The sequence below is a fragment of the Heptranchias perlo genome, chromosome 22 (assembly GCF_035084215.1).
Source record: "Heptranchias perlo isolate sHepPer1 chromosome 22, sHepPer1.hap1, whole genome shotgun sequence".
NCBI lineage: Eukaryota > Metazoa > Chordata > Chondrichthyes > Hexanchiformes > Hexanchidae > Heptranchias > Heptranchias perlo.
This window is the reverse complement of record NC_090346.1, coordinates 13,061,166-13,088,459: the sequence shown is the minus strand read 5'-3', so window position 1 is coordinate 13,088,459 and position 27,294 is coordinate 13,061,166. Positions and strand designations below refer to the sequence as shown.

Here is a 27,294-nt window from a genome sequence, read left to right as displayed (position 1 = left end):
CAGAGATACAGTCATTATACCTTGAGTACTGTTTCCGATTCTGTCCACCAAAGCACCAGGGAGGCTTTCAGGCCCAGGAAGCCACAGAAGAGTAGTTGGTCTGGTCCATAATGTTAGAGGACGGAGTTTGAGGAAAGATCGGGAAAGCTTTGGCTCTTCAGCTCTGAAAGGAGAAAACTGCGTGGAGCCTTATTGAGGTATTTAGGATAGTTAACAGTCCGAAAAAGATTGATTCCAAAAATTATTTTAAACTAAACCCTGACAATGAAAAGCTAATTTAGGACTAATATGAGGAAAGAGTGATCAATACATGAAATTGACATTTGGATAGGATGGTGAATGCAAAATCAAGTCAATGAGAGGTAAATCGGGCAGGGTGCAAATCGGGCAGGGAGTTAAACGGGTGGCCGACCTGCCGCCAGCTGTTTTCCGCTCGGTGGGAACAGTTAAAAACAGTCAGATTCCAGCTTCCAGCCACCAACCGTGCTGGATATTGGGGGAGGTCTGTAAGGGTCAGCAATATAAGAATCACATCGCAGCCAGAACAAAACAGCAGGGCTCCAGTGGCACCTCCTCTACATTTGTAACCAGTGTCAGTAGCATGGAAGCTTGCCTCTTTAAGATGGCTGTCTGTGGCTCTGCAAGTGGTGCTGTAATATAAACAGGGTGTTAATAACAACACAACTTGCATTTATATAGCGCCTTTAACGTAGTAAAAGGTTCCAAGGTGCTTCATAGGAGCGATTATCAAACTACATTAGACACCGAGCCACAAAAGGAGATATTAGGACGGGCGACCAAAAGCTTGGTCAAAGAGGTAGGTTTTAAGAAGTGTCTTAAAGGAGAGAGAGGTAGAGAGGCGGAGAGGTTTTGGGAGGGACTTCCAGAGCTTAGGGCCTAGGCAGCTGAAGGCATGGCTGCCAATGGTGGAGCGATTAAAAGCGGGGATGCACCAGAGGTAAGAATTGGAGGAGCGCAGAGATCTCGGAGGGTTGTAGGGCTGGAGAAGGTTACAGAGATTAGGGAGGGGCGAGGCCATGGAGGGATTTGAAAACAAGGATGGGAATTTTAAAATCGAGGCATTCCCAGACCGGGAGCCAATGTAGATCAGCGAGCACAGGGATGATGGGAGAACGGGACTTGGTGCGAGTTAGGACATCAGAGTTTTGGATGAGCTCAAGTTTATGGAGGGTGGAAGGTGGGAGGCCAGCCAGGAGAGCATTAGAATAGTCCAGTCTGGAGGTAACAAAGGCACGGATGAGGGTTTCAGCAGCAGATGAGCTGAGGCAGGGGTGGAGACGGGCGATGTAATGGAGGGGGAAGTAGACAGTCTTGGTGATGGAGCGGATGTGTGGTCGGAAGCTCATCTCAGGGTTAATTAGGACACCAAGGTTGCGAATGGTCTGGTTCAGCCTCAGACTGTGGCCAGGGAGAGGGATGGAGTCGGTGACTAGGGAACGGAGTTTGTGGCGGGAAACAAAGACAATTGCTTCAGTCTTTCCAATATTTAGTTGGAGGAAATTTTTGCTCATCCAGTCGGACAAGCCATGTGACAAATGAGAGACAGTGTAGGGGTCGAGGGAGGTGGTTGTGAGGTAGAGCTGGGTGTCATCAACGTACATGTGGAATCTGATGTTGTTTTCGATGAGAGTGGAGGGAGTAGGGAAGAGGGGTTTCAGAAGACGGTTTATAGTAGAGTGGAGAAGCCAGGGGTTATCTTTGCAATCCAGGATGATCCTGGAGTAGTGAGCAGTTTTGGCAGAGGACCCGAGGGGAGCAGGACCCGATAGTGTTTTATGTGATCCAGCCAGATCTGGCGATGAATGGCTAAACCAATTGTCCACCATAAACGTTCAAGTCTGCGTCCCTTGGACTTAAGGGAGTGGGGATGAGGGCCGTACCAGGGGGGACAACCAGGTTGAGAGAGAGTAATGGTTTCAATGGGGACAAGGGCATCAAAAGGTGAGAGGTGAGGGAGGTGGAGGTTAAATTGGTACAGCAGTGCCATGAGGGGTAGAACAATACCGCAGGGAGGGAGGAGCAATGCCACGAGGAGGCAGAGCAATGCACGAGGAGGAGCAATGTCACAAGTTGGGTGGAGCAACGCCACGAGGTGGGCGGAGCAATGCCACGAGGAGGAGGAGCAATGCCACGAAGATGTCCAGCCTCGGCAGTATTTTGCTTTTGTCTCATTACCAGCCTATTGGGTGCAGCTGAGATCAAGTACTCTATCGAGTGAGAGTGGATATTGGGCCTGATCCCACTCCAAGGCACCATGATAAATCACACCAATCCTTTAACCTACTTCTAGAGTGAAAATACAATCATAATCATAGAAAGAAATCATAGAAAATTCACGGCACAGAAGGAGGCCATTCAGCCCATCGTGTCCGCGCCGACCGAAAATGAGCCACCCAGCCTAATCCCACTTCCCAGCACTTGGTCTGTAGCCCTGTAGGTCACGGCACTTCAGGTGCACATCCAGGTACTTTTTAAATGAGTTGAGGGTTTCTGCCTCTACCACCCCTTCAGGCTGTGAGTTCCAGACCCCCACCACCCTCTGGGTGAAAACACTTTTCCTCAGCTACCCTTTAATCCTTCTACCAATCACTTTAAATCTATGCCCCTGGTTATTGACCTCTCTGCAAAGGGAAATGGGTCCTTCCTATCCACTCTATCTAGGCCCCTCATAATTTTGTACACCTCAATTAAATCACCCCTCAGCCTCCCCAGTTCCAAAGAGAACAACCCCAGCCTATCCAATCTTTCCTCATAGCTAAAATTCTCCAGTCCTGGTAACATCCTCATAAATCTCCTCTGAACCCTCTCTAGTGCAAGTACATCCTTCCTGTAATGTGGTGACCAGAACTGTACACAGTATTCAAGCTGTGGCCTAAATAGTGTGTTATACAGTTCTAGCATAACCTCCCTGCTCTTATATTCTATGCCTCGGCTAATAAAGGAAAGTATTCCATATGCCTTCTTAAACACCTTATCTACCTATCCTGCTACCTTCAGGGATCTGTGGACATGCATTCCATGGTCCCTCACTTCCTCTACACCTCTCAGCATCCTCCCTTTATTGTGTATTCCCTTATCTTGTTTGCCCTCCCCAAATGCATTACCTCACACTTCTTCAGATTGAATTTCATTTGCCACCTTTCTGCCCACCTGACCAGTCCATTGATAGCTTCCTGCAGTCTACAGCTTTCCTCCTCACTATCAACCACACGGCCAATTTTTGTATCATATGTAAACTTCTTAATCATACCCCCTACGTTTAAGTCCAAATCATTAATATATACCACAAAAAGCAAGAGACCTAGTACTGAGCCCTGCGGAACCCCACTGGAAACAGCCGTCCAGTCACAAAAACACCCGTCGACCATTACCCATTGCTTCCTGCCACTGAGCCAATTTTTGATCCAACTTGCCACTTTCCCTTGGATCCCATGGGCTTGTACTTTTTTGACCAGTCTGCCATGTGGGACCTTGTCAAAAGCTTTGCTAAAATCTATGTAGACTACATCAAACGCACTATCCTCATCGACCCTCCTTGTTACCGCCTCAAAAAATTCAATCAAGTTAGTCAGACATGACCTTCCCTTAACAAATCCATGCTGACTCTCCTTGCCTTTCTAAGTGACGGTTTATCCTGTCCCTCAGAATTGATTCCAATAATTTGTACACCATCGAGGTTAGACTGACTGGCCTGTAATTATTCGGTCTATCCCTCACTCCCTTTTTAAATAATGGTACAACTTTAGCAGTCCTCCAATCCTCCGGCACCATGCCTGTATCCAGTGAGGATTGGAAAATGATGGTCAGAGCCTCCGCTATCTCCTTCCTTGCTTCTTTTAACAGCCTGGGATACATTTCATCCGGCCCTGGTAATTTATCTACTTTCAAAGATGCTAATCCCCTTAATACTCCCTCTCTCACTAAGTTTATCCCATCCAATATTTCACTCTTCTCCTCCTTAATTACAATCTCTGCATCGTCTCTCTTTTGTGAAGACAGACGCAAAATATTCATTAAGAACCATACCAACATCTTCCACCTCCGCACATAGATTACCTTTCTGGTCTCTAATAGGCCCTACTCTTTCCTTAGTTATCCTCTTGCACTTTATGTATTTATAAAACATCTTTGGGTTTTCCTTGATTTTACTTGCCAATATTTTTTCATGCCCTTTCTTTGCTTTCCTAATTTCCTTTTTAATTTCCCCCCTGCATTTTTTATACTCCTCTAGGCTTTCTGTAGTATTGAGTTCTCGGTGTCTGACATAAGCTTTCCTTTTTTGCCTTATCTTACCCTGTATGCTCCTTGACATCCAGGGGCTCTAGATTTGGCAGACACACCCTTTTTCTTTATGGAAACATGTTTACTCTGAACCCCTTGAATCTCCCCCTTGAATGCCTCCCACTACTCTGACATTGATTTACCTTCAAGTAGCTGTTTCCAGTCCACTTTTGCTAAATCACTTCTTAGCTTAGTAAAATTGGCCTTTCCCCAATTGAGAACTTTAACTCCTGTTCTATCTTTGTCCTTTTCCATAGCTATGCTAAAAGTAACTGAATTATGATCACAAGCACCAAAATGCTCTCCCCCGATACTCCTTCCGCCTGCCCAGCCTCATTTCCTAAAACTAAATCCAGACCTGCCCCCACTCTTGTTGGGCTTGCTACTTGGCGCATGGAGGTACCAGGGCAGAATAGTGGATTCTATGAAGTATCAGGTCACTTTGATAACAGGGACTTGTGAGTGCACCAAGTGAGGCCAAATTCTGGAGTATTGGGCCATTTGAACAAAGTAATACACTGCAGGTTTACGACAAATGAGGAGTTTCCTGATCTCGAAAGCAGATCTGTGCAACAAAGAGGTCCAAGCATTTGCCCGTTGCGTAGAGAGGGAAGGAGAAATTGGAGGTGCAGTCACCCCATCCCTCTGCCAGCACTGAGGGGACCCAAGTGGCAGCAACCAAGTAATCGGCTGGTGAATGGCGTACAAGACTGCAGCCTTGAAGAGAAGGACGACTGAGATGGACAAGTACTCCATGGGGTGTTGGGCTTACAGATGGGCTGGGGGCGTGGGGGTGAGGAGCTGTCTGCAGAGAGTAGCAGGCCAGAGCTGAATAGTGACATGAGGATGGATGGAGTTTTGCTTGATTACTTTTGGGAATTGGGGGATATTTGTTCAGAATTATCGCCTCTGAGTCAGAAGGTTGTGGATTCAAGCTCCACACCAGACACTCGAGCACAAAATCTAGGCTGACTCTCCCAGTGCCAATACTGAGGGAGTGCTACACTGTCGAAGGTTGGTCTTTTGGATAAGACATTAAACCGAGGCCCCATCTGCCCTATCAGGTGGACGTAAACGTTCCCACGGCACTATTTGAGGAAGAGCAGGGAGTTTTCCACGGTGTCCTAGCCAATAATTGTCCCTCAACCAACATTACTAAAACAGATTATCAGGTCATTTATCACATTGCTGTGCGCAAATTGGCTGCCGCATTTCCTACATTGCAACAGCAACTACACGTCAAAAGTACTTCATTGGCTGTAAGGCGCTTTGGGATGTCCTGGGATCGTGAAAGGTGCTACATAAAAGCAAGTCTTTTTTCTTTCTTTAGAACTTTCCCTCAGGAGGTTAACTGTGTCGGTAGAGACAATAAGACAGGTATTATATACAGGTAACAGTGACTGCCCTTGACATCAAGGCAGCATGATAACTGCCAGACTGGCCTGCAGCAGGTGGTGAGCGAACCAACACGAGGGAAAAACTTACTTGACCTCATCCTCACCAATCTATCTGTCGCAGATGCATCTGTCCATGACAGTATTGGTAGGAGTGACCATCGCATAGTCCTTGTGGAGACAAAGTTGGATGGTGTCCTGAGGACACCATCCAACGTGTTGTGTGGCACTACCACCGTGCTAAATGGGATAAATTCAGAACAAATCTAGCAGCTTAAAACTGGGCATCCATGAGGCGCTGTGGGCCATCAGCAGCAGCAGAATTGTATTCCAGCACAATCTGTAACCTCATGGCCCGGCATATTCCTCATTCTACAATAACCAACAAGCCAGGGGATCGACCCTGGTTCAATGAGGAGTGTAGAAGAGCATGTCAGGAGCAGCACCAGGCGTACCTAAAAATGAGGTGCCAACCTGGTGAAGTTACAACTCAGGACTACATGCATGCTAAACAGCGGAAGCAACATGCTATAGACAGAGCTAAGCAATTCCACAACCAACGGATCTGATCAAAGTTCTGCAGTCCTGCCACATCCAGTCGTGAATGGTGGTGGACAATTAAACAACTAACAAGAGGAGGAGGCTCTATTGCCACCTCGTCCTCAATGATGGCAGAGTCCAGCACGTGAGTGCAAAAGACAAGGCTGAAGCGATGGCAACTATCTTTAGCAAGAAGTGCCGAGTGGATGATCCATCTCGGCCTCCTCCCGATCACCCCACCATCACAGAAGCCAGTCTTCAGCCAATTCTATTCCCTCCACGTGATATCAAGAAACGTCTGAGTGCACTGGATAGAATAAAGGCTATGGACCCTGACAACATCCTGGCTGTAGTGCTGAAGACTTTGTGCTCCAGAACTAGCCGCGCCTCTAGCCAAGCTGTTTCAGTACAGCTACAACACTGGCATCTACCCAACAATGTGGAAAATTGCCCAGGTATGGCCTGTCCACAAAAATCAGGACAAATCCAATCCGGCCAATTACCGCCCCATCAGCCTACTCTCAATCATCAGCAAAGTGATGGAAGGTGTCATCAACAGTGCTATCAAGTGGCACTTACTCACCAATAACCTGCTCATCGATGCTCAGTTTGGGTCCAGGACCACTCGGCTCCAGACCTCATTACTGCCTTCGTCCAAACATGGACAAAAGAGCTGAATTCCAGAGGTGAGGTGAGAGTGACTGCCCTTGACATCAAGGCAGCATTTGACTGAGTGTGGCACCAAGGAGCCCTAGTAAAATTGAAGTCAATGGGAATCAGGGGCAAGACTCTCCAGTGGCTGGCGTCATACCTAGCACAAAGGAAGATGGTAGTGGTTGCTGGAGGCCAATCATCTCAGCCCCAGGTGGTTGCTGCTGGTGTTCCTCAGGGCAGTGTCCTAGGCCCAACCATCTTCAGCTGCTTCATCAATGACCTTCCCTCCATCATAAGATCAGAAATGGGGATGTTTGCTGATGATTGCACAGTGTTCAGTTCCATTCGTAACCCCTCAGATAATGAAGCAGTCCGTGCCCGCGTGCAGCAAGACCTGGACAACATCCAGGATTGGGCTGATAAGTGCAAGTAACATTTGCACCAGACAAGTGCCAGGCAATGACCATCTCCAACAAGAGAGAGTCCAACCACCTCGGCATTACCATCGCCGAATCCCCCATCATCAACATCCTGGGGGTCACCATTGACCAGAAACTTAACTGGACCAGCCACATAAATACTGTGGCTACAAGAGCAGGTCAGAGGCTGGGTATTCTGCGGCGAGTGACTCACGTCCTGACTCCCCAAAGCACAAGTCAGGAGTGTGATGGAATACTCTCCACTTGCCTGGATGAGTGCAGCTCCAACAACACTCGAAGCTCGACATCATCCAGGACAAAGCAACCCGCTTGATTGACACCCCATCCACCACCTTAAACATTCACTCCCTTCACCACCGGTGCACTGTGGCTGCAGTGTGTACCATCCACAGGATGCGCTGCAGCAACTCGCCAAGGCTTCTTCGACAGCACCTCCCAAACCCGCAACCTCTACCACCTAGAAGGACAAGGGCAGCAGGCCCTTGGGAGCAACACCACCTGCACGTTCACCTCCAAGTCACACACCATCCAGCCTTGGAAATATATCGCCGTTCCTTCATTGTCGCTGGGTCAAAATCCTGGAACTCCCTCCCTAACAGCACTGTGGGAGAACCTTCACCACACGGTTTGCAGCGGTTCAAGAAGGCGGCTCACCACCACCTTCTCTAGGGCAATTAGGGATGGGCAATAAATGCCGGACTTGCCAGCGACGCCCACATCCCATGAACGAATAAAAAAAAACAGTGTATGGAAGTAGTGGGCTTGAAGGACTGAATGACCTTGTTCTCATTCCATACTTCCAACGGTATAGCAGGCAAGGGAAAGAAATAAAAGCTGAATAAAACCTGACACAACGTGACACAAGTTGCAGTAATCTGAAATTTTATTTGACTGTTTGATGCAAGGTAATAACAGGCCTTGTATATATTATTGCAGGGTACCTCATTGGTGACAGTGAATTACTGTTGCTCTGTCGTGTGTGTGAAGGCCCATCGCTTATAAGTGACTCAGAGAGGTTTGTTCTAATGAGTGAGAGGTTGCTGGAGAATCCATCATCTCCAGTCAAATATCCCAGGGACTTCAAATGCTCGATCCATGCAAATGTTCCAAAGTGGTTGTGTAACGTAGAATATCGGTTCACTGTCTTGATACCATTTTAGTGAGGAGGAGAGCTAACCTATACCCCTCCCCTCCCCTCCCCTCCCCCACCCCGCCCTCACCAACACGATCATCAGAAGTCCCTGTCAGCAGCAGAAAATAATAAGCCTCGTTCTCTTCGTGTTTGGGATTGTTTACTAGACAGGGCACCTTGAATTATACAGTGCAGAGGGAGGCCATTCAGCCCATCATACCTGTGCCGGCTCTCCAATTAGTCCCACTCATCCGCTCCTTCCCCATGGCCCTGCAATTTTTTCCCAGTGTCTAGACAAGTTGTATAAGGAATTGCTTGAGTGGGGGAGAAAGAGACAAAAACTTGCATTGATATAGCACCTTTCACAAATGAAGTACTTTTGAAGAGTAATGTAGGAATCACAGCAGCCAATTTGTGCACAGCAAGGTTCCACAACCAGCAATGAGATAATGAGCAGATAATCTGTTTCATTGATGTTGGTTGAGGGAAAAATATCAGCCAGGACACCTTCTCCTACTCTTCTTTGAAAAGTGCCATGGGATCTTTTACATCCACCTGAGAGGGCAGATGGGGCCTTGGTTTAACATCTCATCCGAAAGACAGCACCTCCAACGGTGCAGCACTCCCTCAGAAGTGCACTCGGAGTGTCAGCCTGGATTATGTGCTTAAGTCTCTGGAGTGGGGCTTGAACCCATGACCTTCTGACTCAGAGGCAAGAGAGCTACCCCACTGAGCCACAGCTGACACTGCTTGAGGGAGAGGCATGATTCTAAAGTAAGGAAAGCTTGAGGTAAACATAACTCTTTTTCTCCCCTCCTACCCTGGCTGCTTGTGGGGCACATTTCCAAAGTCACCCGAGTACTAACCGGTACCTCTCCCAAATGGCCATTCTTGTGTGAGGCAAGACATTGAGTGTCGGAGGTCAGTGACCCAACATCCGTACACACGCTCTATCCAACAGGGTCACTAGATAGCAAACATGTTTCTCCCCTCTCTACACCAGAGACACCAAGGGCAATTGTCATGCCCCAACCCCTGTCCTGGCTGAGATGAGTTAATTCAGCACAGATTGGGAAATGAACCAGGAGCCTTGAACAAGTACATTTAGCAACTGGGCATCAGGGAAATTTTAAAAATATATATTTTGATGCTGTGGCACTTTATCATTTTCCATTACACCTTCAGCACCTGGGGTACCTGAACAACACAGCTCCTGACCTCGTGTTTGAAAGTGCAGTTTTGGAAGATAATTTTTAAAATTAAAAACTTGTTTTATTAATGCTATGTCCCGGTAATTTGTGCTTTCTTACATTTGATGGTTTTTGTGCTAGCAACACACACCTGCTGGTTGACGTTTACAAATAGTCGTCTCCAAATATGTGAATGATGCTATTGCTGTCACAGCCTGACTGCAGCCCATCTGTTGTACCATGCTGCCCTCTACAGATACATCCGGCAATTACAGCACAATTCATTTCAGCGTTAGAAGTAGATTGATTGCACTGGGTTACAGTATTACCTGTTCACCTCTGGGATCTTGGTATGAATCAATCCTAAAGAGATAGGAGGAGAGTTTCCTTTCTCTTGTGGTACCAAGTAAAAGGAGTTTGGGGAAGCGTCAACTCAGACTCTGGTGGGGGGGGCGCTAATGGCTCAGAGGAGACAACTGCGTACAAATTGGCAGTAAATTGCCACTTATCGACTTGTTCAAAAAAGCCACAAGGATGGATGGTGCAGGGAATGGAAATGTTGCAAGCTTCTGAAACTTGGGTGCAGTAAAGCAAGTGTGTGCAAGCCTTTGTGGTATATATCATGGAGACCTGGGGGCTACATGAAACAACAGCACTCCTGGAGTGGATTCAGCCTGCAATGACCTGAATCCACCGGTATTTCCAGACGCAGGTTCATTATCCAACACCCCCCCCCCCAACACCCCGATGTGCCCTGACACAGTCCATGCCCAAGCAGAGTCTTACACCTGGAAATACAACCATTTCTGTAGGACTGAGAGATCTACAGCAGTGGGAATGGCCACCAGTACCTGGACCTTCAAAAACAGCAGCAGCAAATCTCCAAATATCTATCTCTGAAACTAAAGAAATTATCTTGGGTCCTACCAACAACACCCAAATCCAGAGACTTGAACACATAATCTAGGCTGACACTCTCAATGAGGTACTGAGGGAGTGCTACGCTGTTGGAGGTGCCGTCTTTCAGATGAAATGTTAAATGTCTGCCCTCTCAGGTGGATGTAAAAGATCCCATGGCACTATTTCGAAGAAGAGCAGGGGAGTTCCCCCAGTGTCCTGGCCAATATTTATCCCTCAACCCACATCACTAAAAATCAGATTATCTGGTCATTTATCTCTTTGCTGTTGTGGGAACTTGCTTTGTATAAATTGGCTGCCACCTTTCCTACTAAACAAAAGTGACTACACTTCAAAATTAATCCATTGACTATAAAGTGCTTTGTCACATCATGAGGACATGGAGAGAGATGGAAAAAATCAGGGAGGGTTCCCACTCCTTATCTCTCCCCAGTGATGCCTGGTGGAAAATGTAGGTGGCTGGACTTTGGGACGAGAACAGGATCAGGATCAGGCTCACCTGTGATACGCTTTCCACAGTCAAATAGCCTGCTGACACTCACTGTCTAGGTGCGCACATCAAGAATGGCCATTTGAATGAGGTACTGGAGGGCAGACAGCACCTCTGGAAACACATCCCACATTCAAAGACTTCAAGAGAAGAGAGGAGAAAACTGAGGAAATAAATCCAGGACAATTGGTGTTAACTTGGTTTTGAAACCAAAGCACAGCCTGTGACTAATAGACATTAGTATGAGCTGAATGAACCAAAGAGCTTTTTCTTGTTCCATATTTCCTTATGCTCCTGCAGTTATGCCTCCAGTCGGTTTCCTAATTACTACTAACTCCTGGTAAATTGCACTGCTGTTTAAGAGAGGCAAGCCTTTGTCTCAAATACACAGGGGTGATCTCTAATGGCATCTATCAAACACTTTAGTTAAAATGTTTGGGGTTTTTTCTACTTATCAAGAATGCCATTAAATCATTTTCTGCACCCGTCGAAATCTTCCAGGTCATATATAGCGCAAGTTAGATTCAGATTAAAACTGCCTCTACACTGTCCCACAAATGTTTCTAAAGCAGCGCTCTGCCTCAGGCAGAGTTGGTAGTCGTGAATAATTCATACTGTGACTCCTCTGGTTTGTTAAAAACTAAATGCAATGCGAACTGGGTGTTACGATGATTATACATTATCTGTTCAGCTCTGGGACTTGGGTTCAAAACCAGCCAAATCCTTGAGTTTAAATTGCAGACGGGAGGGATGAGAGTCTCTTCAATTTAAGATAGTGTCAAACCAGTTCCAGTGGGTCCACAAAACAAAGCTCTCCACCACTGGGGTTTTCCTCACCTCATGTCTGGGTCTGTTGTAGACTAATTGATAGAGATTGATCGCTATGATTAGTCAACAACTCCATTATCATTGTATCATGCGACTAGCAGGATGGTAGAAGGTGAATTAGATGGACCTTGGTCTTTTTGCATCTATGTTGCAATGGAAGTGTCACACTGGTGCAGTGGGGTTGAGTCTAAGTCACGTTGTTGGGGCAGGAGAGGGAAGTTTGCTCTGCATCCAACTGTGTTATACCTGACCTTGGAGTGCTTGATGATGACACTGGGTGACAAAGGTTAGACTCTCTGATGCTGAATGAACACAAAATTCACCAGCCCCTCCCCCCCCCCAAAAAAACAAGTTAAACTTCTCTTTAACCTCAGAATAGCGTACTCCACTGAACCAGTGTGGCATTCCCCCCACCCCCTCTCTCTCTCTTACACACACACAAGCTACACATCCTCGCAGCATCTCAAAGTGAGACTATCAATTTCATGCCACTTGGTGCAGAATATTGGGCAGCTACATAATTTATGCAGTTGAAGTGTAGCAGGGGACCGTAGCACAGGACTTCACTTGCTTCTATGTTTTCAATGTATGAGGCTATTTTAAATTTTAAATCTCACAGCTGAGTCAAGAGAATCACAAACTCGCTTCACTTGAGCACGTCAGGGCTCAGTCATTCCAAAACTGATAACAATAATAATAATAATGGGTTTGATAGAGTAGACATAGAGATGATGTTACCACTCGTGGGGGAGACCAGAACTAGGGGCCATAAATATAAGATAGTCACTAATAAATCCAATAGGGAATTCAGGAAAAACTTCTTTACCCAGAAAGTGGTTAGAATGTGGAACTCGCTACCACAAGAAGTAGTTGAGGCGAATAGTATAGATGCATCTAAGAGGAAGCTAGATAAACACATGAGGCAGAAAGGAATAGAGGGCCATGCTGATAGGGTGAGATGAAGTAGGGAGGGAGGAGGCTCGTGTGGAGCATAAACCCCGGCATAGACCAGTCGGGCCGAATGGCCTGTTTCTGTGCTGTAAATTCGATGTAATATGTAACAAAACAAGAACAGGAACGTCCGCCTAAGAGAGTAGAACACTTTTCATTGAAGAATTGAGATTTCGACTCCTGCGAGCTTCAGCTGGATTCAAATCCAGATTCTAAAGGTGAAGAGACAATTTGGTAACCCAATGTGAATGGCACGTGGAGGCCTACCATCGGTGCCATGTTTGGCGGGAGTCCTGCATGTGTCATTGTGATTTTCTGCCCATTCACTGCACGATCGCAATATCATGCACCCTTGTGCCAATGGTAACTCTTTGCTGCTACCTAGCCCCAGAGCAGGAGATTTGTTGCTGCAACTGGTTTCTTATTTCTCAAATCCACCGGGAAAACAATATTTTCACTGCCCATTAGGACTTTTCAGGCAAAAATATGGACATCAGATAACAAATCAAACGACACTTTGTAGTGAAGTGTACAGGATTTGTTGCACCACGTCAGATCACTTGTCCTGTCTCTCACTGGCTTTCCCAGCATTCATAGTGGTAAGGAAAGTGCTCTATTAAAACCATAGGGTCTATAATCTGCACTTGCTTTCTTTCAGAGACTTCGGCACAGTGGGTAGCACTCTCGCCTGTGTGTCAGAAGGTTGTGCGTTCAAGCCCCACTCCAGAGACTTGAGCATATAATCCAGGCTGAAATGCAATACTGAGGGACTGCTGCATGTCGGAGGTGCCGTCTTTCATACGAGACATTAAACCGAGGCCCCGTCTGCCCTCTCAGGTAGATGTAAAAGATCCCAAGGCACTATTTCAGAGAACAGCAGAGGAGTTCTCCCCGGTGTCTTGGCCAACATTTATGCCTCAACCAACATCACTAAAAGCAGAATGGCCGGGGATGTGCTCCAAAAATAACGGAGAGCCGAACAGCGCTCACCGTTATCTCAGGGCAAATGGAAGAGCAAGTTCCAGCGAGCGTGTATGCGCAGTCAACCGCAAATCCGGAAGTTGCTCTTCCATTTGCCCTGCTGGTTTGAAAGCTGCGTGGGAAGAACAGCTCATTGCCTGAATGAATGGACCAGCGCAAAGTTGCTACACGGCCCAGCTGGAAACAGGTTAATCTACACAGAAAAAAGGTAAGCTGGGTTTTTTAGGTCTAAACCAACTTTTAACAGCGTGGTAAGTCTTAACGACTGCCAAGCAACCTCTCTGGAACTGAAAATTTACTTTTAAAAATGTGGAGTTTCATTTCTTCTGATTTTAATTGTAGTTGGAGATTTTTTTTTAAATGTTTTTAATTTTTATTTTTTTACTTTTTATTTCTGCTTCTTTTATCTCTGTCTTTTAATTCAATATTTTTCACCCTCTCTTTATTTTGCTTTCTTTAACTGATTTGACATTGAATTAACTGTTGTAGCTTTCACTTCCTGGTTCTGACTCATGTCAGGATGCTTCAATTGGATTGGTTGAGGGGACAGAGCGATCCTTTCCCCGTTCACACAGCTCACAGATTCCCGGGAAAGGGCCCTGCACTTTTTGCAGCTCACAAAAGAGGAAGTTCCTGCACTAAAGGAGCAAGTTTAAATCTAATGAGCGGTGGGCACCGTTCATTCGCCGCTCAGAGCAAACTCCTGGCCATTATCTGGTCATTTATCTCATTGCTGTGTGTGGGAGCTTGCTGTGTGCAAATTGTCTGCCGCGTTTCCTACATTACAGCAGTACTTCTAAAGTACTTCATTGGCTGTAAAGCGCTTTGCGACGTCCTCATGTTGTGAAAGGCGCTATATAAATGCAAGTTCTTTCTTTTCTCTCTAGCAAGATAAACACTCACAAATCCCACAGCCTGATGGCAATAAAGAGAGAAAGAGCAAAGCAGAAAAAGGGAAAGACAGGGAAAAGTGGATAGGAAAGAGAAGGGAAGAGAAGAATTCATCAATGCCAGTGGCCATTCCCTGCGGCCCTTGTGATGGACACAGCCTGTGTCTTTGGTGCGTGGCAACTCCTCTGATATACGGCTTGCGAAAATCTCACACCCAGGGCCTGTCTGATCTTGACAGTTTAGTATGTATGGTGCAGAGAGACCACGGAAGGGGAAGAGGGAAAAAAATATCAAAGAATCATAAAGCTGGCTCTTTGAAACAGCAATCCAATTAGTCCTACTCCCCCCTGCTCTTTCTCCATAGCCCTGCAAATGCTTCCTTTCCAAATATCTCTAGATATAATACATGATGAGTGGAGTTAATTTTACATCAAGTCATTGCATTGTCTCAGGCCGCTGGAACACTATATCCCTCATTAGTCTGTGGTATTAGTGCTAATCTTTGGCAACCCCACAGTAAATTATTCTCTACTTCACATACCATTAAACACTAACAAACTTAGAAAGTTATTCTATTAAAATAATACATCTCACGGTCCAAACAACCTCGTCAACGATCCGGCTTGAGATACGGTTTTGATTGGATATTTAAGCATACTGTGTAACTCACTTGTGAGTGGGCTGTTTGTTCTCATTGAGTAGTACAATGTCACTGCTCAGAAGCAGGACACTTTCTCACTTCTAACATCCAGTGTTAGTACCTAGCACTCCCAGGATAGATATACTGTTGTGTCAGGTGCATGGTAGGATTCCTTCTGTAGTGCCCAGCAAGCACTCTCAAGTCAGGGATCGATGCAGAGTAAAGCACTTTTTACCTTGTTCCATATCAGGCTTAGCATAGGATAGATGCAGTGTAAAGCCCCATCAAATTTCCCAGGTCAAGATGGGGAAAGAACAGGGGAGTGGGACTAATTGGATAGCGCTTCCAAAGAGCCGACACAGGCATGATGGACTGAATGGCCTCCTCCTGTGCTGTACCTCTTATGATGCTATGAAGTATAGGATAGGTTAGATGCAGAGTAATGCCCGTACTAAGCCATGGGAATCAGGAAGATCGTAGGCTTAATATCTGGTCTGTGCTAAGTTAGCTGATCTAAACTGGCTGGTGGTAGAGGGTAAGGAGGGGGGGGATGTCCACCAGTGTTCCTAATTCCGTTCATTCTCCATTAACAGCTGCTGTAAGTTTGCGTGTGTAGGTGGCAGATGAGTAGATTAAGCTTGGCTCCAATGCCCATCACTATCAAATACCCTGCCTCACATGCTAAGAATGAGCATTTTGATTAATTCCCCCAATGGCTCAATTCAGATATTCCAAACTGGGGGGCGCGCTGAGGTTATCATGGGTGCAGGCTGGCCAAAAGTAGAGAAGTTATGTTAAACTTGTATCAAACTTTGGTCAGACCACACATAGGAGTACTGTGCACAGTTCCGGTCTCCATATTAGAAAAAGGATATAGAGGCACTGGAGAAGGTGCAAAAATGACTTACAAGAATGATACCAGAACTGAGAGGTTACAACTATCAGGAAAGACTGAACAGGCTGGGGCTCTTTTCTCTAGAAAAGAAAAGGCTGAAGGGTGACCTAATAGAGGTCTTTAAAATTATAATGGGCTTCGATCGGGTCGACATTGAGAAAATGTTTCTGCTTGTGGGGGAGTCTAAAACTAGGGGCCATATATATAGGACAATCACTATAAATCCAGCAAGGAATTCAGGAAAAACTTCTTTACCCAGAGAGTGCTTAGAATGTGGAACTTGTTACCACAAGGAGTAGTTGAGGTGAATAGCATTGATACATTTAATGGGAAAGCTGGATAAACACGAGAGAGAAAGGAATAGACGGATATGCTGATAGGGTGAGATGAAGTAAGGAGGGAAGAGGCTCGTGTGGAGCATAAACATCGGCACAGACCAGTTGGGCCGAATGGCCTGTTCCTGTGCTGTAAATTAGATATAAAAACGAGATCCACTGATAGAGCCTCGCATAGCTAGGGCGACCTCAGCATGGAGCCGGATGTCTGAATCTCCACTGATTTCTGGAAGCGGACACTGGCAAGACCGGCATTTATTTCCCATCCTTGGTTGCCCTGAGGAGGTGGTTTCGAGCCTTCTTCTTGAAACCCTGCATTCTTTGTAGTGGTTTTGATACACCGAGTGGCTCGCTAGGCCACTTCAGAAGGGCACTTAAGAATCAACCATGTTGGTGTGGGATTGGAGTCACATATAGGCCAGACTGGCAGGTTTTCTTCCCTAAAGGACATTAGTGAATCAGTTGGGTTTTTATGATAATCCGAAGACTCCATGGTCACTTTTACTGACACCGAAATTACAGAGCCACTAAATGTAGTGGTGGAAAACCCACAATATGACAGCCTGCGTTCACTGAGACAAGCACTTACTTTGCTTTTTCCTTTTAAAAAAAATATTTTCACATTGTTGGGGAAGGGGCATTTATCTTAGAAAGAAAGAAACACTTGCATTTCTATAGCGCCTTTCACAATCTCAGGACGTCCCAAAGCGCTTTACAGCCAATGAAGTACTTTTGAAGTGTGATCAATGTTGTAATGTAGGAAACACAGCAGCCAAATTATAAACAGCAAGCTCCTACAAACAGCAATGAGATAATGATCAGATTATCTATTTTTAGTGATGTTGGTTGAGGGATAAATATTGCCCAGGACAGCAGGGAGAACTCCGCTGCTCTTCTTCGGAATAGTGCTATGGGATCTTTTACCTGAGAGGGCAGACAGGACCTCGGTTTAACATCTCATCTGAAAGACGGCACCTCCAACGGTGCAGCACTCCCTCAGTGCTGCACGAAGTATCAGCCTAGATTGTGTGCCCAAGTGGGGCTTGAACCCACAACTTTCTGACTCAGAAGGTGAAATTGCTACCCACTGAGCCACGGCTGACACTATCTTAGGTAGAATGGTTAAGGACAGCAACCTTCTTACTGGTTCTCACTGCAACCGCAGCAGTAAAATAGAACCAGGAAGAGCTTTCCCAATGCCCCAGTGGGCAAATGCATCAGCCGGGGTGTTATTGAGACATACCGACCCAGAAAGATCCCATGCTCTACCCCCAATCTGTGCTGAATTAGCTGATCTCAGCTGGGGTAACAGTAGAGGTGCTGCAAATAGCCTCAGCACTTATAAATAAGATAGGTGGCAGCACCAGACCAGGCCAGGGTGCTAGGGAGATTCATATCTTTCTCCTGGTGGGCACTGTGGTTTGCTGGGGGAGGGGGGTGGCTTGGTCTTATGGGCCTGCAGGAATGCTTTGTACCTAGGCCCTAATTAACTACCTACAACAACTTGCATTTATATAGCACCTTTAATGTAGTAAAGCGTCCCAAGGCGTTTCATAGGAGCGATTATCAAACAAAATTTGACACCGAGTCACATAAGGAGATATTAGGACAGGTGACCAAAAGCTTGTTCAAAGAGATAGGTTTTAAGGAATGTCTTTAAGGAGGAGAGAGGCGGAGAGGTTTAGGGAGGGAATTTCAGAGCTTGGGGCCTAAGCAGCTGACGGCACGTTAGATCTTACTTTTCTCAGAAAGGAAACGGATCAGCAAATGAAAATAAATTAGGAAGCCTTGTTGACAGGAATTAAAGAGAACTGATACAGAATGAAAGGGTTCAATCTTCTGAGCAGAATGATAACGAGCCTGCTCTATTTGTGAGAGAACTGATATTTACAAGGAAGCCCCAGATCAAGCAAGAACAGTAAAGTTCCTCTTCAATCAAGTGACAGGATGAAGTTGGTGGGAAACGAGGTGATTTATAGGGCGGCACAAATTACATAGAATTACACAGAACGTACAGCACAGAAACAAGCCATTTGGCCCAACTGGTCCATGCCAGTGTTTATGCTCCACGCGAGCCTTAACACGAACTTACTTCATTTAACCCTATCAGCATATCCTTCTATTTCTTTCTCCCTCGTGTGTTTATCTAGATTCCCCTTAAATGCATCTACGCTATTCGCCTCAACTACTCCTTGTGGTACATTCTAACCACTCTCTGGGTAAAGAAGTTTCTCCTGAATTCCCTATTGGATATTTAAGTGACTATCTTATATTTATGGCCCCTAGTTCTGGGCTCCCCTGCAAGTGGAAACATCTCTACGTTTACCTTATCGAACTTGTTCATAATTTTAAAGACCTCTATCGGGTCACCCCCTCAACCTTCTCTTTTCTAGAGAAAAGAGCCCCAGCCTGCTCAATTTTTCCTGATAGGTATAACCTCTCAGTTCTGGTATCATTTTTGTGAATCTTTTTTGCACCTTCTCCAGTGCCTCGATATCCTTTTTATAATGTGGAGACCAGAACTGCTCACAGTACTCCAAGATGAAAAAAACAGATGATGAACACAGAGAGGAAAAAGAGATAAATACCAAAGTCGTATATAGAGCCATGTGAGGCTGAGAAAGTGCAAAAGAGTGTTCGATTCCCCGCCACCACAACAAATACTGCAGAGTGTTCCTCTTAAAGCTTTTGTGATGCTCATCATATCGTTAAAGTCGCCCACACAGTGAACTTACGAGATCCTTTCCCATTAATGCATTCAAATGCACTGTGCAACACTGTAGCAGTGGGGGGGGGAAAGAAATAAGAATAATTAAGGAGAATGGGAAAGCAGAGTCTTGTCAATTTCAAAATGCTGTAGGCAGAATAACATAACCATCTGCACCAGCAGGTCATGTGGAGCGAGCATGGTCATGCATTGAATTGCAAAATTATATCAGGACACTTTATTTTCATTAATTATATATCGTTACAGGATCATATGCAAGTGAATCAAACCCCTTAACCAAAAGGAAATGGAATCTTTCTTCCGCCTCCAAAATAAGACTTAAAGGGGCCGCACCTTTGTGGAAAAATGTTTTGGTTAATCTTTTTTGCTGCTTGTTCGCAAAGATACCACTCGGTCACGGGCATCGTGTCAGAATGCACCTCACCGAGACTAAAATGACACATGGCTGCTTTCTCTCTGCAAATAAAAAGAATCGTTTGTCAAACAATTGTGTGACGCGAATGGTTTTCAGAAAAAAATCTAACCTATCTATGTATTAAAAATCTTAGCACCTGTGCTAAGCTTCCTGTCCACGAATTTATTTTCTGTTGTCGGCACACTCCCTAATAGTGCACTCCTGCTGGGAGTGTATATCAGGGAACATCACACCCTCAGCCCACGATTTTCCATTCATTCATTTTAACAAGCAGAAAATTTGTGCCTAAATGCTAGAAGGCAAGAACACAAAGAACTGGCTAACAAAGAGGATGTGGAGGTGGGGATATCCGATACGTGGGAGCACAGGGGGGTTGAGAGTCTGATGGTTCAAAAGGGGTCAATGGAAGTTTTGGGTCCCATACTTCTGGGTCCTCCTCCCCCGTATGGATACTGCTCCACTCAATACTGCCAGATCCCAGCTAATCCCAAATCCTCCAAACCCCTTCCTCAGTCCTGCTGGACCTCAGAATCTCCCTCCTCAGTCTTACTCCACTTCCCCCCAATCCTAGATCCAGCGACACCTTCTCAGTGCTCATAAATCCCTTGAACACATTCCCAGTTGTCCCTTGACCCATAACTACCCCCACTGCTCATAAACCCTGATAACTCCCTCCCGAGTGCCTCAAGATCTCAGGATCCCTCTCCCAAAGATCCAGATCTCAGGCCTGCCCCAGTGCTCCTAAAATCTACCTCTCCAGTGTTGCTAATAACCCTCTGCGTAAAAAAAAATCCCTAACCTCTCCCTTTGTTCTTTTGGTAGTGATCTTATACCCTCTAGTTACCAGCTCACCAACTAGAGTGAACGTTTTTTTTTAAAGAAATACATTAAAAGTTCATACTGTAGATATAACATATATAGTGTCAGCTGTGGCTCAGTGGATAGCCCTCTCGCCTCTGAGTCAGAAGGTCATGGGTTCAGGTCCCACTCCTGAGACCAAAGCACAAAATCTAGGCTGACATTCCAGTGCAGTACTGAGGGAGTGCTGCACTGTCGGAGCTGCCGTCTTTTGGATGAGATATTAAACCTCTCAGGTGGACGTAAAAGATCCCAAGGCGCTATTTTGAAAAAGAGCAGGGGAGTTCTCCCTGGTGTCTCAGCCAATATTTATCACTCAAGCAACATCATTAAAACAGATTATTTGGTCATTATCACATTGCTGTTTGTGGGAGCTTGCTGTGTGCAAATTGGTTGCAGCGTTTCCTACATTACAACAGTAACTACACTTAAAAAGTACTTAATTAGTTGTAAAGCACTTTGAGACATCCTGAGGTCATGAAAGGCGCTATATAAATGCAAGTCTTTCTTTTTTATCCAGCAGCACAAATTTATTGTAATGGTCAACACCATGAACTTTCAGCCTAGGCTTGTTACAAATGCGTCCCTGAGTTTTACAGATTGCAGATTTGATCAGGTGTTGTGTGCTCTGAAGGTTACTCAAAACTGCCTTCAGTTAGAGGGGGAAAGAACAGCAAAGCAAATCAAACAACCTTGATTATGCATCCAACAACAATCTGGAGTGTTTAGCAACACCAGGGAAATCTGCTTGGATAGTCCGGCTCATTGAGAGTCAGGAAAGGACACATATGATGCTATAAAAAGCATGCTCAGGAAGAAACTGCTAGACAAGAAAATGGGTTGTGTTCAGCACATCCCCAGGCTCACACCATACGTCTTCAGTGTTGACAAGTCCTCGGGCTGTGTTTCAAAGGAAACTGTTAAAGGCGAAGCACCTTAACAGATCCACTTTTTATCCCCATGTTTGTGAACACCGGAAGGCAATATCAACACGGTCTGCTTTTACCCATTACTCATATACAGGACACCCAGGTGCAACAGGGATTTCTGTAGGCACAGGAAAGCCCTGCTTAAAATCTGGAGATAGAGAGGAGAATCAGGAATGCTGGAAATCAGAAATCAAAAAAACTGAAAATAGCTGGAAATACAGAGTGGGTCAATCGGCATTTCAGATGCTGACTGAGGTGTGGTGTATTTCCAGCTTAAAATTTGTTCAGTACAAGGACAAACCCCCCCTCTACCAGCCCGAGTCAGTCTGCTCTCGGTCCATGCAAGCCCTTCATCTTGGAAGCATTGGGCCTTTCATGATCCATAGAATGGAGTTTTGTCAATGTGAATCAGTTGTGAGTAATAATGTGCTCTAGAGTGCACAGTCTTTACTAGAAAGGACATGCATTTATGTAGCACCTTTCACGTCCCAAGTTGCTATACAGCCAATGAAGTACTTTTGAAGTGTAGTCACTATTGTAATGTAGGAAACGCGGCAGCCAATTTGTGCACAGCAAGATCCCACAGGTGGCAATGTGATAATGACCAGATAATCTGTTGTAGTGATGTTGGTTGAGGGAATACATATTAGTCAGGACACCAGGGAGAACTCCCCTGCTCTTCTTCGGAATAATGCCATGGGATCTTTTACGTCCACCTGAGAGGGCAGACAGGGCCTCGGTTTAACATCTCATCTGAATGACAGCACCTCCGACAGTGCAGCACTCCCTCAGTACTGCACTGGAGTGTCAGCCTAGATTACGTGCTCAAGTCTCTGGAGTGGGCTTGAACCCTGACCTTCTGACTCAGAGGCGAGAGTGCTGCCCACTGAGCCACGGCTATCATTTGGCAAAATAGCACCACAAGCGCAATGCTTCCAAGCTCATTCAGGCTGCATTTAGTTTTTGACAGTACACAAGATGATTCCAGCTAAAATGCTGGAAGTGCACAGCATCTGAAAGAGGAAGGCAGGTTAGCATTGCAGGTGGGTCACTTCATCTGACCTGGCACAGTCAGGTCGGACAAGCTGCTGGCAGGAACGGCCAAAAGAAAGATATGCAGAGTTCACAAAGAAGTAACTTAAAGGCTTTAGGGACATAGGAACAGGAGGAGGCCATTCAGCCCCTTGAGCCTGTTCCACCATTCAATTAGATCATGGCTGATCTGTACCTCAACTCCATCTACCCGCCTTGGTTCCATTACCCTTGCTCAACAAAAATCTATCATTCTCAGTTTTGAATGTTCAATTCACCCCCAACCTCAATAGTCTTTTTGGGAGAGAGTTCCAGATTTCCACTACCCTTTGTGTGAAGAAGTGCTTCCTGACATCACCCCTGAATTACCTAGCTCTAATTTTAAGGTTCTGCCCCCTTGTTCTGGACTCCCCCACCAGAGGAAATAGTTTCTCTCTACCTACTCCATCAAACCCTTTAATCATCTAAAACACCTCAATCAGATCACCTCTTAATCTTCTATGCTCGAGGGAATACAAGTCTAGTCTATGCAACCTGTCCTCTGATGAATCTGCACTGCACCCCCTCCAAGGCCAACTAACGGCTTTAATGTTTCTATTAATTAAATAGATTCAGAAATGCTGGAAGGAAAAGTCAAGTGCTGTTCGTTATACAAAGGTCTCCTTAATCAGCAGCCTTTAAAAGGCAAAGGAACAAGTCACTCACCATTACCTCAAAATAGAAAGAAAGCTAACAGATTGTGATTGGGGAAATTTAGCAAGAACAACTGGGACAACGGCTCAGGTCTAAAGTTGAAATCTATGCTGAAGTTAGAGAGCTGAAGGGTGCCCAGGAGAAAGATGTTCACTTTTGATACTTAAAGCTACACAGGGATATTTTAGCTAAGAGCTGGAAGCTATAGATATATTACCTTCAGTTTACTTAAATTCTATGTTTTTTTAAAAAAAAGAAAAGCATTAAAATAGTTTGTGCAATGCAAGCTAAATGTGACCTTGAACATGGCAATGGAGCAGCACAGTGTATGAAGCAGCCTGTCACTAGAATTGAACCTTCCCGGAAATTGCCCAATGCTTTAGGGCTGCTTTTGATTTTTGTCACACTCCGATGGTATCACTCTTATCAAAAATATCATCATGTTGTAATATCGGAAAATAAGCAAGTGTGCTGCCCACAATTTCTTGATATTCACATCCAGTGGGCAACATTTCCTGCTGGCAGCAGGTACTTGGAAAATTATCCCTTGTAAGCCACGAGCACGAAGCTCTTAATGCTTCAATTACACCCACTGCCTGCCAGCTGCTAAAGGCATGAGATACCACCCAGGTTGGATCTCTGATTTTTCTCCATTAGCAAATCTTCCGTGGCATTGCTCATGATAACTGAAAGGTTACACTGCTGAAAGGGGATACTGGGCCTTGCGAGTGGGGGAGTACTGCACATGGAAACCCCTTGTATATATCTAACCCCTCAAATATAGATAACCTTTGTAGAATATCAGGGGAGAAAATTAGAGCCCAAAAAGATGGTAAATTCAGAGAAAATCAGTTTTTATTTTGAACATCATTAAACCAAAAGAAAAGAAGCAATATATCAATAACATTTATGAATAAACTGTACACTAAAGTTAATGTTCAAATTAGCACATCACCAGCACAGTATCGTGAAGCACAGATTTTTTTCAGGTCTGACTGAAATATGAAACTATTAAATTTTTAATTTTGCATTAAGTGCTTTGAACAGTATTTTTGCATTGTACCCAGTGTATCCATTTTGTGACCAGTGTATCCATTTTGTGACCACTGTACACAGTGTATCCATTTTGTGACCACTACACTCATTATATCCATTTTGTGACCACTATATCCAGTGTATTAATTTTGTTAATAACATTGCTGGAGTCAGTATCAAGGCTCTACAATGTGTATCCTGACATTACGGATGCAATACGTGCACATCTCCAGACTTGACCTTCGGTAAGCAAGCAAAGGGTCATTTTTTCTCAAATATGTGAGGAAATCAGTTTTTAACGATTCACCCTTCCAAAAAGCATCTGGGCATCTCCCAGTGAAAAGCAAAGAAAAGATGTTAAAGATCCCTGCAGACACAAAACAAGTAAATAAAATGCAGTTTTCTTCCAAAGTGGCTGTTTCTTCACAAAATAAGGCTACAGTTTGCACTGCCCATTAACTCCAGTTATTCCTTAAAAACAAGCTGTCTGGCCACTCAGTAACCTTTCTGAAGAGCCACTGAATTAACATCACAAGTTCAACTGGAACTCTTAACTGAAGCTCACACTTATTGGATCAAGGTTTTGTGACAGCTCTCAGGCTATCTGATAGGTGGAGCTCGGTACAGTAGCAGCAGCACAGTGCCCAGTCTCGAGGGGGAGGGGGCAAAGTGTTAAGGACTTTTAGCAGCAGACTACCTACCAACTATTAAAGCAACTCTGCGAGTGGGCTGAGGGGGAAGGGGGCGTTGTCACAGATTTTTTGCATATTGGATTGGGGTTAGGGGCTGTTGGACTTCTCAAAGATCAGTGTAGGCTCAGCCACAGTTGGGCTGATGGTTTTCTCAGAGATCAAACTGGGATTTGAGTAAACCAGGCTGTTTGTTTGAAATGTGAATTGGAATGTGTACTTTAGAAAAAAAACAGAACTCTGGAAACAGTACAATATTGAACACTCCTTTAAAATACTGTGGAAAATACTGTGTAAAACTGCCCTCTTCTGGCAAAATGCCTTTACTGCCATCAACTAAAATATGTAGTCAATTTCTCTCAAGCAGCAGATTATTTGCTCTTCCCCCCACTAAAGAAGTAACATTCAGATCAGCAAAGACATATTAAAACAGAGTCATTGGTTCCTGTATAGTTTGTAGTCCAGTGAATTCTGTTTTGCGAAACATACGGGGTCAACTTGCTATCACACTTGCCTAAAAATGTTCTACTAGCAGATAATAACTGCGCACATTATGCAACTGCATCTTCAGTAAAGACTGGAAGAGTTATACAAACAACCTGGCTGGATCCACGTCCCCTGGATGATCTGCAGTTGATCAATATACTGAACTATTGGCTGTCCCTCCAGCTGATATATCTGGACCTGGATCATTAGACTATATTCCTAAATGATAACATTGGTTACCCAAAGTTAATGTTCCTCACTGGCTTTTTATCTAGAGCCACAATCCCGACCACTATCTTATCAAGGGCCACTCTCAGGAATAATGCAACAAAAAAATATATTTTTTTAAAAGATAAAAAGACATGTTCAAGTAGCTGCGCCTGGTCCACTAATTCTTGGCTTGTCTGCCCATGAGGGCCAGATGCCTAGAACTCCTCTTCGTCTTCCAAATCCAGGACAGCCATTGGCAGTGCTTGTAGCTGGAGTTCAGCAACTAGTGACAGCAGGAAGGCTATGGTTGAGGTGTGCACCAAAGGAGTTTTGAATTCAAAAAAGCCAGCAACAAACAGCCAAAAAAATTGCACTAACAATGGTGCAAAACAGTTGGATCCCATATGCTTGGCCCTCACTTCCTTCACAAGGCTGCTAGACCCTGTCTCCTCCCCCGATACCTGGCAGACCCTCAATATTGTCAGATTCTGGTCCCAACATCACCCTCAGAGCCTTCGCCACAGTCCTCTGAGACCCCAGGACTTCCCCCCCCCCCCAGGGTTTCCTCCCTTCTCCCAGATCCTGGGAGCCCCTCCCAATGTTTATAAGTACAAATCTTTTTCTCTTATTGTGCAGAACATTCACTTGAATTTTGTTATTGGACAAGCAACGGTCTCACCTCCACAGTGGCCCCAGTGTTGCTCACTTGACTGGTACAAGCAACACTTTGATTTCCATTAGTTATCCCACTGTTGCTCTCAAGCCCCCATCATCCTCTGCGGAAGGCTGGAAACCCCAGATCTGGGCATCTGGCCCTGCACTGCTCAAGGGATGCAGGATACATGGAGATGTCTACAGAATGGTCCATGCCACCTGATGAGTCACGTAGATCTGGAAAGAAGCCTGAAAGAAAATAGATGAGAAAAAATTACAAGTAGGAAAGGGGGATAACATGCCTTTACTACCTCTAGACTCGACTATTCCAATTCTCTCCCGGCCGGCCTCCCATCTTCCACCCTCTGTAAACTTGAGCGCATCCAAAACTCTGCTGTCCGTATCCTAACTCGCACCAAGTCCCGTTCACCCATCACCCCTGTGCTCACTAACCTATATTGGCTCCCGGTCTGGCAACGCCTCGAATTTAAAAATCTCATCCTTGTTTTCAAATCCCTCTATGGCCACGTCCCTCCCTATCTCTGTAACCTCCTCCAGCCCTACAACCCTCTGAGATCTCTGCTGTTCCTCCAATCCTGGCCTCTTGCGCATCCCCGATTTTCATCGCTCCATCATTGGAGGCTGTGCCTTCAGCTGCCTTGGCCCTAAGTTCTGGAATTCCCTCACTAAACCTCTCTACCTCTCTCTCCTCCTTTAAGATGCTCCTTAAAACCTACCTCTTTGACCAAGCTTTTGGTCGCCTGTCCTAATATCTCTTTATGAGGCTCGGTGTCAAATTTTGTTCAATAATCGCTCCTGTGAAGCACCTTGTAATGTTTTACTGTGTTAAAGGCGCTGTATAAATGCAAGTTGATGTTATAGTTGTATGAAAGATAGTTCCTAGACACTGGGACTAGCCTGACGTGGCCTTTTCCCAGTGCTGTGAGGAGATAGCCGGGAAACAACCATGCACAGGAGGCAGGA

The 27,294-nt window shown here is 45.2% G+C and overlaps 1 long non-coding RNA gene across 2 annotated transcripts; it reads right to left on the bottom strand.

The window, feature by feature from the left end:
- Nucleotides 1-81: 81 nt before the first annotated feature.
- On the bottom strand, nucleotides 82-27,294 carry LOC137340868 (uncharacterized). Of its 2 annotated transcripts, none has more exons than XR_010966893.1 (3): nucleotides 27,048-27,294; nucleotides 26,336-26,559; nucleotides 82-163 (listed from the first exon to the last, which is right to left on the bottom strand). It is a non-coding gene; the product is annotated as an uncharacterized lncRNA (long non-coding RNA). The 2 variants fall into 2 exon arrangements; XR_010966892.1 differs by lacking the exon at nucleotides 82-163 and adding an exon at nucleotides 24,163-24,638.